General features: G+C 50.7%; 1 protein-coding gene across 1 annotated transcript in view; it reads right to left on the minus strand.

The window, feature by feature from the left end:
* Positions 1 to 8,674, minus strand: part of LOC134577783 (dual specificity tyrosine-phosphorylation-regulated kinase 1B-like) — a 126,792-nt gene extending 118,118 nt beyond the window's left edge. Inside the window, exon 1 of the mRNA XM_063436675.1 lies at positions 8,461 to 8,674. The gene's annotated coding sequence lies outside the window, so the exon portion shown is untranslated. The remainder of the gene's footprint in view (positions 1 to 8,460) is intronic.
* Positions 8,675 to 9,071: the final 397 nt, after the last annotated feature.

Raw genomic sequence — 9,071 nt, forward strand, 5'->3', positions numbered from 1 at the left:
CACTCTGCATTCATTATACACACACACACACACTCTGCATTCATTATACACACACACACACACTGCATTCATTATACACACACACACACTCTGCATTCATTATACACACACACACACTCTGCATTCATTATACACACACACACTCTGCATTCATTATACACACACACACACTCTGCATTCATTATACACACACACACTCTGCATTCATTATACACACACACACACACTCTGCATTCATTATACACACACACACAGACTCTGCATTCATTATATACACACACACACACACTCTGCATTCATTATACACACACACACACACACTCTGCATTCATTATACACACACACACACACACACACACACACTCTGCATTCATTATACACACACACACACACTCTGCATTCATTATACACACACTCTGCATTCATTATACACACACACACACACACACTCTGCATTCATTATACACACACTCTGCATTCATTATACACACACACACACACACACTCTGCATTCATTATACACACACTCTGCATTCATTATACACACACACACACACACTCTGCATTCATTATACACACACACACACACACTCTGCATTCATTATACACACACACACACACACTCTGCATTCATTATACACACACACACACACACACTCTGCATTCATTATATACACACACACACTCTGCATTCATTATACACACACAGACACTCTGCATTCATTATACACACACACACACACTACACAAACACTCTGCATTCATTATACACACACACACTACACAAACACTCTGCATTCATTATACACACACACACACACTACACAAACACACTCTGCATTCATTATACATACACACTACACAAACACACTCTGCATTCATTATACACACACACTACACAAACACACTCTGCATTCATTATACACACACACTACACAAACACACTCTGCATTCATTATACACACACACACTACACAAACACACTCTGCATTCATTATACACACACACACACACACTACACAAACACTACATTCATTATACACACACACACTACACAAACACTACATTCATTATACACACACACACTACACAAACACTACATTCATTATACACACACACACACTACACAAACACTACATTCATTATACACACACACACTACACAAACACTACATTCATTATACACACACACACTACACAAACACTCTGCATTCATTATTTACACACACACTACACAAACACTCTGCATTCATTATTTACACACACACACTACACAAACACTCTGCATTCATTATACACACACACTGCATTCATTATACACACACACTGCATTCATTATATACACACACTGCATTCATTATATACACACACTGCATTCATTATATACACACACTGCATTCATTATATACACACACACACACTGCATTCATTATATACACACACACACTACACAAAAAAACCATACATTCATTATACACACACACTACACAAACACACTGCATTCACTTTACGCACACTACATTCACACTAACACACAGCTCCCCTGTCTAAACACACTGCATCCACTACATGTATATTTTGTGCATTTACCTTTAGAAATTGTTTATTTTTTCAAAATGGTAAATGTACAGAATATCGGCAAGTTATCGGTCTGAAAGTTCTCAGATTATCGGTATCGGCTCTAATAAACCAATATCGGTCGATCCCTAGTGAATACTGCCAGGCCCTGGAGCTTTAATTACATACATTTTCTTTAGCTGCTGTAACACCTTGTCTCGAGTCATCCAATCACAAGTTATCTGCAAGTTATCTGCAGGAATCATTTGCATCTCTCTTGCGATAGGATTCTCAATATATACTGAAGAAAATAGTAATTTGAAATGTCTGCCATCTCGGTTTCCAGGATACCTACACTTTTTTTTTTTTAATTGATGTACTTATATCTACTTGTATTCCTAACACTATGGCGTTCCTTTAAACATTTTTGCTGTGATATCCATTCCCAAAAGCAGAGCGTGCATTTGTGCAGCCTGCAATGTCAATGGGCTATGTATTGGACAGAACGCCCCATACAGCAATCAACATGACCCTCTAATACTAAACATCAAATAACAGTCAAAATGAAGTCAACATGGCAATAATGTCTCCACACACAACAGACATTAAGTAACAGCTCAGACAGTTTCAAGGCCTCCAAGCGCAAACACAACACTAGCAAAATAGAACCACCAGAAACAATGATAACATTCTAAAAAAATGTCAGTCACATGCACAAAATACATTCAAATAAAAGGGTGACATATGCACAAGTATTCACAATGATGTGTCAAATTGTACTAAGTAAAGTTATTTTCGATCACATAACTACAACCAACAAGATCGGTCAGGATGAAGGTACACGGCTCAGGACACAGTATATACCATTTCTGAAATAAGTAACCCGTGCAAATATCTCTGAGGTCAACAAAGGCTGGAAGACCTGGTACCACAAGATGTGCCGCAATAAATATGGAGGAGAAAAGGAAAACTTGGCCCTAAATCAAGCCCCATGTTTGGAGGTGCACAGGGAGCCTGTCTCCACTCTACTAGTGCAAACGTGGAGCACCCTGACCTCCTACCCAAGAAGTATTGGTCCGGTCAGTACCTCCTGCCATGGCAACCATGAAATGATTCTGAGTGCCCTAGCCTTTCCCACATTTACCTAAAAAAAAAGTAAAGTAACGGTAAGAGTACATTCAGCAGTAAACTTCCTGTAAGGCACTCACTATTGCCTCTTCAATAGGAGAAGGCATAAAAGTGGAGATAAAATGTAAGCTATACACCTGGAATCATCATGAAAAAAAGCGAAATAATTCCTATTCCGTGAGAAAGCAATGCTCGACCAACCATTTAAAGTTACATTATGAAATGGCCACGTCAAGTCCTAGTATGACCACTGCAACACATGTATTACTACAGCTACGATCATTCATTACTCCTCACGTCTCCTATCGCCAGATTTGCTGAGAAGTGCATGGAGTAAAACATGTATAGTCTACGAGTCCTTTTGGGCAACACAAATGTGCAGCTACTGTTGGTTATTACTACATTGCTGGGCAATGCTGGGTGAGCACTACCCAGCACGCTACGGTAAGTTTCCAATTTGAATTTTTTTCTTTGAAGTTCATGCTGACAAAGTACATGGCTCTGTAGTTTCATTGCTAAAAACATATAAAAAGTTTAACACATTCATGAACACATATGAAGAAAGGAAAATTTGCTAATTTCCATGGCAACTACTCACCTGTAAAACTTTGTCTATGAAAAGTAAAAAAAAAAAAAAAGTAAATTGTTTTTGTGGTCATTTTGCTTTAAGCTGATGGTTTTGTGTAGAGATTAGATACACTGTAGTCATCATTACTGTTTCAAGTGATATAAGTGGTTATGGTGCCAGGTGTCCAATGTTGAATGGTTTATTCAGTATTAAGCAGAAATTCTATTTCCCGAAAGGCTGCAGCCAAGGCCCCAATCACAATATGGCAAAGGTGACATTAATTCTAACTATGAAATGCTGAAGTGATAGGCCGAGACAAGAACCCCACTAAAGAACGAGGTGGGGCACAACAACATCTATGTCAAAGGGACTCTGGGTGCCATGCACCCCACCTCTAACCCAGCAGCTAAAAATTGCTGTTCTGTAGAAACAGCAATGTTTTTGATGCAGTAGTTTCTGTAGAACTAATACACCCCATGTTCTATCTCTCTGAGACCACCTGATTGGTGGGGGATGGCATTGCTTTGCATGCGCACTTGCCTCCCAATACTTTCCTATCATGATGATATCAGCCAAAGAGGTAAAGTGGAACACCAGCGTTGCAAGGGAGTAAAGGTAATTAAAAAAAAATAATATCACCGTTAGCCCAGCAGCAAGAGCCCAGTCACCTAAACTGTGCCTAGGGCATTACACATTTCGCTAAAGTGTTTCTTTAAATGGTGAGTAAACATTCATGTGGCACCCAGCGCGTGCACAGTTTCAGTAATTGAATAGGTTATGATGTCTACAGTGTTCCTGTAAGCCCATAAGTCTAATATTTGTTTTTTCTTTAACAGGCACAATCCAATTACACATAGAAATGTGCTGCATGACCGGCCCAAGCATAGGAAGGCCTATATATCGCACACGAGAGGAAAAGGATAAATGACAAAAGCCTTATATTGCACAAAATATAAAACAAACTATTTGGACAATTACATACAGTAAAAAAATAATAGGTACAAATTTTAATAAAATCTGTGCACACAAAAAAGAAAATAAAAAGCTTTATATTGGAAAAAGCACCGATGCTGTGGGGAAAAAATATTAATCACTGCACACAATGAATTTATGAACTGGCTGTTAGTAAATGGGTTATAAGGTGTACACTGGGCTGCTCAAGGCCTGTCAGAGCACTCTGCAGAAACGGACAGCTCCCAACATCAATGAAGGATTCTGCACCATTCCAACAACAATATTTATGGAATAAAACAATATTGAGAATGAACTCAGTTCGACAACCTATTGGAAACAATTAACTCTCTAAGAACCCATTTCCGCTCATTAATAGTAATTTTATGACTAATCTCCAGGACTCTAGTGCCATGATATACAATCTGACAGACTCCAAATCTTAACTAATAAACATTCCCCAGTGTCACTTTACTGTGCACTAATGGAAGGAAACAGTCAGCTGTGACACCCTCAGAGAAACACAAACTTCTAAAATCTGTCCAGAGATCTGTTCAATTTCATGATGGATAAACAGAAAAAATAAGTCTCGAAACAAATTCTATAAATGGAAAAATGTGTAACCGAAACTTAAAAGGTTTAATGTAATATGCTAAAGTAGCATAGCATAATGGATATCGTTACTTTCTGGCATATCAGCAGCCGCTACATTCCACTACAAAAAGAACATTCCATATTTAAGGACCTTTTCCATAAAAACAAAACACAGGTATTAGGTATTTAAAATACAGAATTTGATTTCTGACCTCCTACCCAAGAAGTATTGGTCCGGTCAGTACCTCCTGCCATGGCAACCATGAAATTATTCTGAGTGCCCTAGCCTTTCCCACATGGTAACCATGGCACCATTCTCAGTGATTGCTCCACATGCCCAGTGCTTTCAGTGCCTCCTAATGCTCCCAGCCAGTAATTACAGTCATGTCATCATTCCCGTCCTGGTCAGATATGGCACACAGACTGACAGCAATCATGGGGGGGGGAGAGAATATAGACTGGCACACAGGGGGTGTATATGGACCGACAAAGGGGGACGGGGGGGGTTAACGACCGGCAGGGAGGGGACGGGGGGGTTAACGACCGGCAGGGAGGGGACGGGGGGGTTAACGACCGGCAGGGGGAGGGCGGGGGGGTTAACGACCGGCAGGGGGAGGGCGGGGGGGTTAACGACCGGCAGGGGGAGGGCGGGGGGGTTAACGACCGGCAGGGGGAGGGCGGGGGGGTTAACGACCGGCAGGGGGAGGGCGGGGGGGGTTAACGACCGGCAGGGGGAGGGCGGGGGGGTTAACGACCGGCAGGGGGGGGACGGGGGGTTAACGACCGGCAGGGGGGGGGACGGGGGGTTAACGACCGGCAGGGGGGGGGACGGGGGGTTAACGACCGGCAGGGGGGGGGACGGGGGGTTAACGACCGGCAGGGGGGGGGACGGGGGGTTAACGACCGGCAGGGGGGGGGACGGGGGGGTTAACGACCGGCAGGGGGGGGACGGGGGGGTTAACGACCGGCAGGGGGGGGACGGGGGGGTTAACGACCGGCAGGGGGGGGACGGGGGGGTTAACGACCGGCAGGGGGGGGGACGGGGGGGTTAACGACCGGCAGGGGGGGGACGGGGGGTTAACGACCGGCAGGGGGGGGGACGGGGGGGTTAACGACCGGCAGGGGGGGGGACGGGGGGGTTAACGACCGGCAGGGGGGGGACGGGGGGGTTAACGACCGGCAGGGGGGGGGGACGGGGGGGTTAACGACCGGCAGGGGGGGGACGGGGGGGTTAACGACCGGCAGGGGGGGGACGGGGGGGTTAACGACCGGCAGGGGGGACGGGGGGTTAACGACCGGCAGGGGGGACGGGGGGGTTAACGACCGGCAGGGGGGACGGGGGGGTTAACGACCGGCAGGGGGGACGGGGGGGTTAACGACCGGCAGGGGGGGACGGGGGGGTTAACGACCGGCAGGGGGGGACGGGGGGGTTAACGACCGGCAGGGGGGGACGGGGGGGTTAACGACCGGCAGGGGGGGACGGGGGGGTTAACGACCGGCAGGGGGGGACGGGGGGGTTAACGACCGGCAGGGGGGGACGGGGGGGTTAACGACCGGCAGGGGGGACGGGGGGGTTAACGACCGGCAGGGGGGGACGGGGGGGTTAACGACCGGCAGGGGGGGACGGGGGGGTTAACGACCGGCAGGGGGGGACGGGGGGGTTAACGACCGGCAGGGGGGGACGGGGGGGTTAACGACCGGCAGGGGGGGACGGGGGGGTTAACGACCGGCAGGGGGGGACGGGGGGGTTAACGACCGGCAGGGGGGGACGGGGGGGTTAACGACCGGCAGGGGGGACGGGGGGGTTAACGACCGGCAGTGGGGGGACGGGGGTTTAACGACCGGCAGTGGGGGGACGGGGGATACAGACCGGCTGGGGGGGGGATACAGACCGGCTGGGGGGGGATACAGACCGGCTGGGGGGGGATACAGACCGGCTGGGGGGGGATACAGACCGGCTGGGGGGGGATACAGACCGGCTGGGGGGGGATACAGACCGGCTGGGGGGGGATACAGACCGGCTGGGGGGGGATACAGACCGGCTGGGGGGGGATACAGACCGGCTGGGGGGGGATACAGACCGGCTGGGGGGGGATACAGACCGGCTGGGGGGGGATACAGACCGGCTGGGGGGGGATACAGACCGGCTGGGGGGGATACAGACCGGCTGGGGGGGATACAGACCGGCTGGGGGGGATACAGACCGGCTGGGGGGGATACAGACTGGCTGGGGGGGATACAGACCGGCTGGGGGGGGATACAGACCGGCTGGGGGGGGATACAGACCGGCTGGGGGGGGATACAGACCGGCTGGGGGGGATACAGACCGGCTGGGGGGGATACAGACCGGCTGGGGGGGATACAGACCGGCTGGGGGGGATACAGACCGGCTGGGGGGGATACAGACCGGCTGGGGGGGATACAGACCGGCTGGGGGGGATACAGACTGACAGGGGGGATACAGACTGACAGGGGGGGGATACAGACTGACAGGGGGGGGATACAGACTGACAGGGGGGATACAGACTGACGGGGGGGGATACAGACTGACAGGGGGGGGATACAGACTGACAGGGGGGGGATACAGACTGACAGGGGGGATACAGACTGACGGGGGGGATACAGACTGACAGGGGGGGATACAGACTGACAGGGGGGGATACAGACTGACGGGGGGGATACAAATTGACAGGGGGGGATACAAATTGACAGGGGGGGATACAGACTGACAGGGGGGTGTAAAGACAGACTGGGGGGGCGATACAGACTGACTGGGGGGGGGATACAGACTGACTGGGGGGATACAGACTGACAGGGGGGATACAGACTGACAGGGGGGGATACAGACTGACAGGGGGGATACAGACTGACAGGGGGGATACAGACTGACTGGGGGGATACAGACTGACAGGGGGGATACAGACTGACAGGGGGGATACAGACTGACAGGGGGGGATACAGACTGACAGGGGGGGATACAGACTGACAGGGGGGGATACAGACTGACAGGGGGGATACAGACTGACAGGGGGGATACAGACTGACAGGGGGGGGTAAAGACAGACTGGGGGGGCGATACAGACTGACTGGGGGGGGGGGCGATACAGACTGACTGGGGGGGGGGATACAGACTGACGGGGGGGGATACAGACTGACTGGGGGGGGATACAGACTGACAGGGGGGGCGATACAGACTGACTGGGGGGGGGATACAGACTGACTGGGGGGGGATACAGACTGACTGACGGGGGGGGATACAGACTGACTGGGGGGGGGGTACAGACTGACTGGGGGGGGGATACAGACTGACTGGGGGGGGATACAGACTGACTGGGGGGGGGATACAGACTGACTGGGGGGGGATACAGACTGACTGACAGGGGGGGATACAGACTGACTGGGGGGGGGATACAGACTGACTGGGGGGGGATACAGACTGACGGGGGGGGATACAGACTGACTGGGGGGGGATACAGACTGACAGGGGGGGGGATACAGACAGACTGACAGGGGGGGATACAGACTGACAGGGGGGGGGATACAGACAGACTGACAGGGGGGGGGTGTCTCCCGGTGTCCCTCCCCCTCCTAGGCCGCAGCCCCGGCCTTTCCCAGCCGCCCTCCCTGTCTCCCTGTCTCCGCAGTCCCCGCCCCGGGTCTTACCTCAGCTGCAGCGGCCGGCTCTCCTCGGGCGGACACACATGGCTGGAGCCCCGGGAGGGAGCGGTGCGGCGGAGGCCGGGGAGGGTCCCGGGGAAGGTGAGGGGCTGTGACGGTTTGTGGCCCCCAGCCCCGCGCTCCGGCTCCGCCGCTCAGCGCTTTCCCAGTAATGCAACACAAAATGGCTGCGAAAACAAACCGACGCAACAGCCGCCGAGGACGAGTCACGTGAACACGCATGCGCAGAACCCAGGCGCCCACCCCCGTCCTGCGTCACGCGTTACCACGCCCCCTTCCTGCACTCACAGCCCCGCCCACCTACAGTGAGAGAACCTGTGCCTGAGCTTCATAGAGACTGAGCTTTATATAGACTGAGCTTTATATAGCCTGAGCTTTCTATAGAGACTGAGCTTTATAGAGACTGAGCTTTCTATAGAGACTGAGCTTTATAGAGACTGAGCTTTATATAGCCTGAGCTTTCTATAGAGACTGAGCTTTATAGAGACTGAGCTTTCTATAGAGACTGAGCTTTATAGAGACTGAGCTTTCTATAGAGACTGAGCTTTATATAGACTGAGCTTTCTATAGAGACTGAGCTTTATATAGACTGAGCT

This window comes from Pelobates fuscus, chromosome 11 (assembly GCF_036172605.1).
Source record: "Pelobates fuscus isolate aPelFus1 chromosome 11, aPelFus1.pri, whole genome shotgun sequence".
Lineage (NCBI taxonomy): Eukaryota > Metazoa > Chordata > Amphibia > Anura > Pelobatidae > Pelobates > Pelobates fuscus.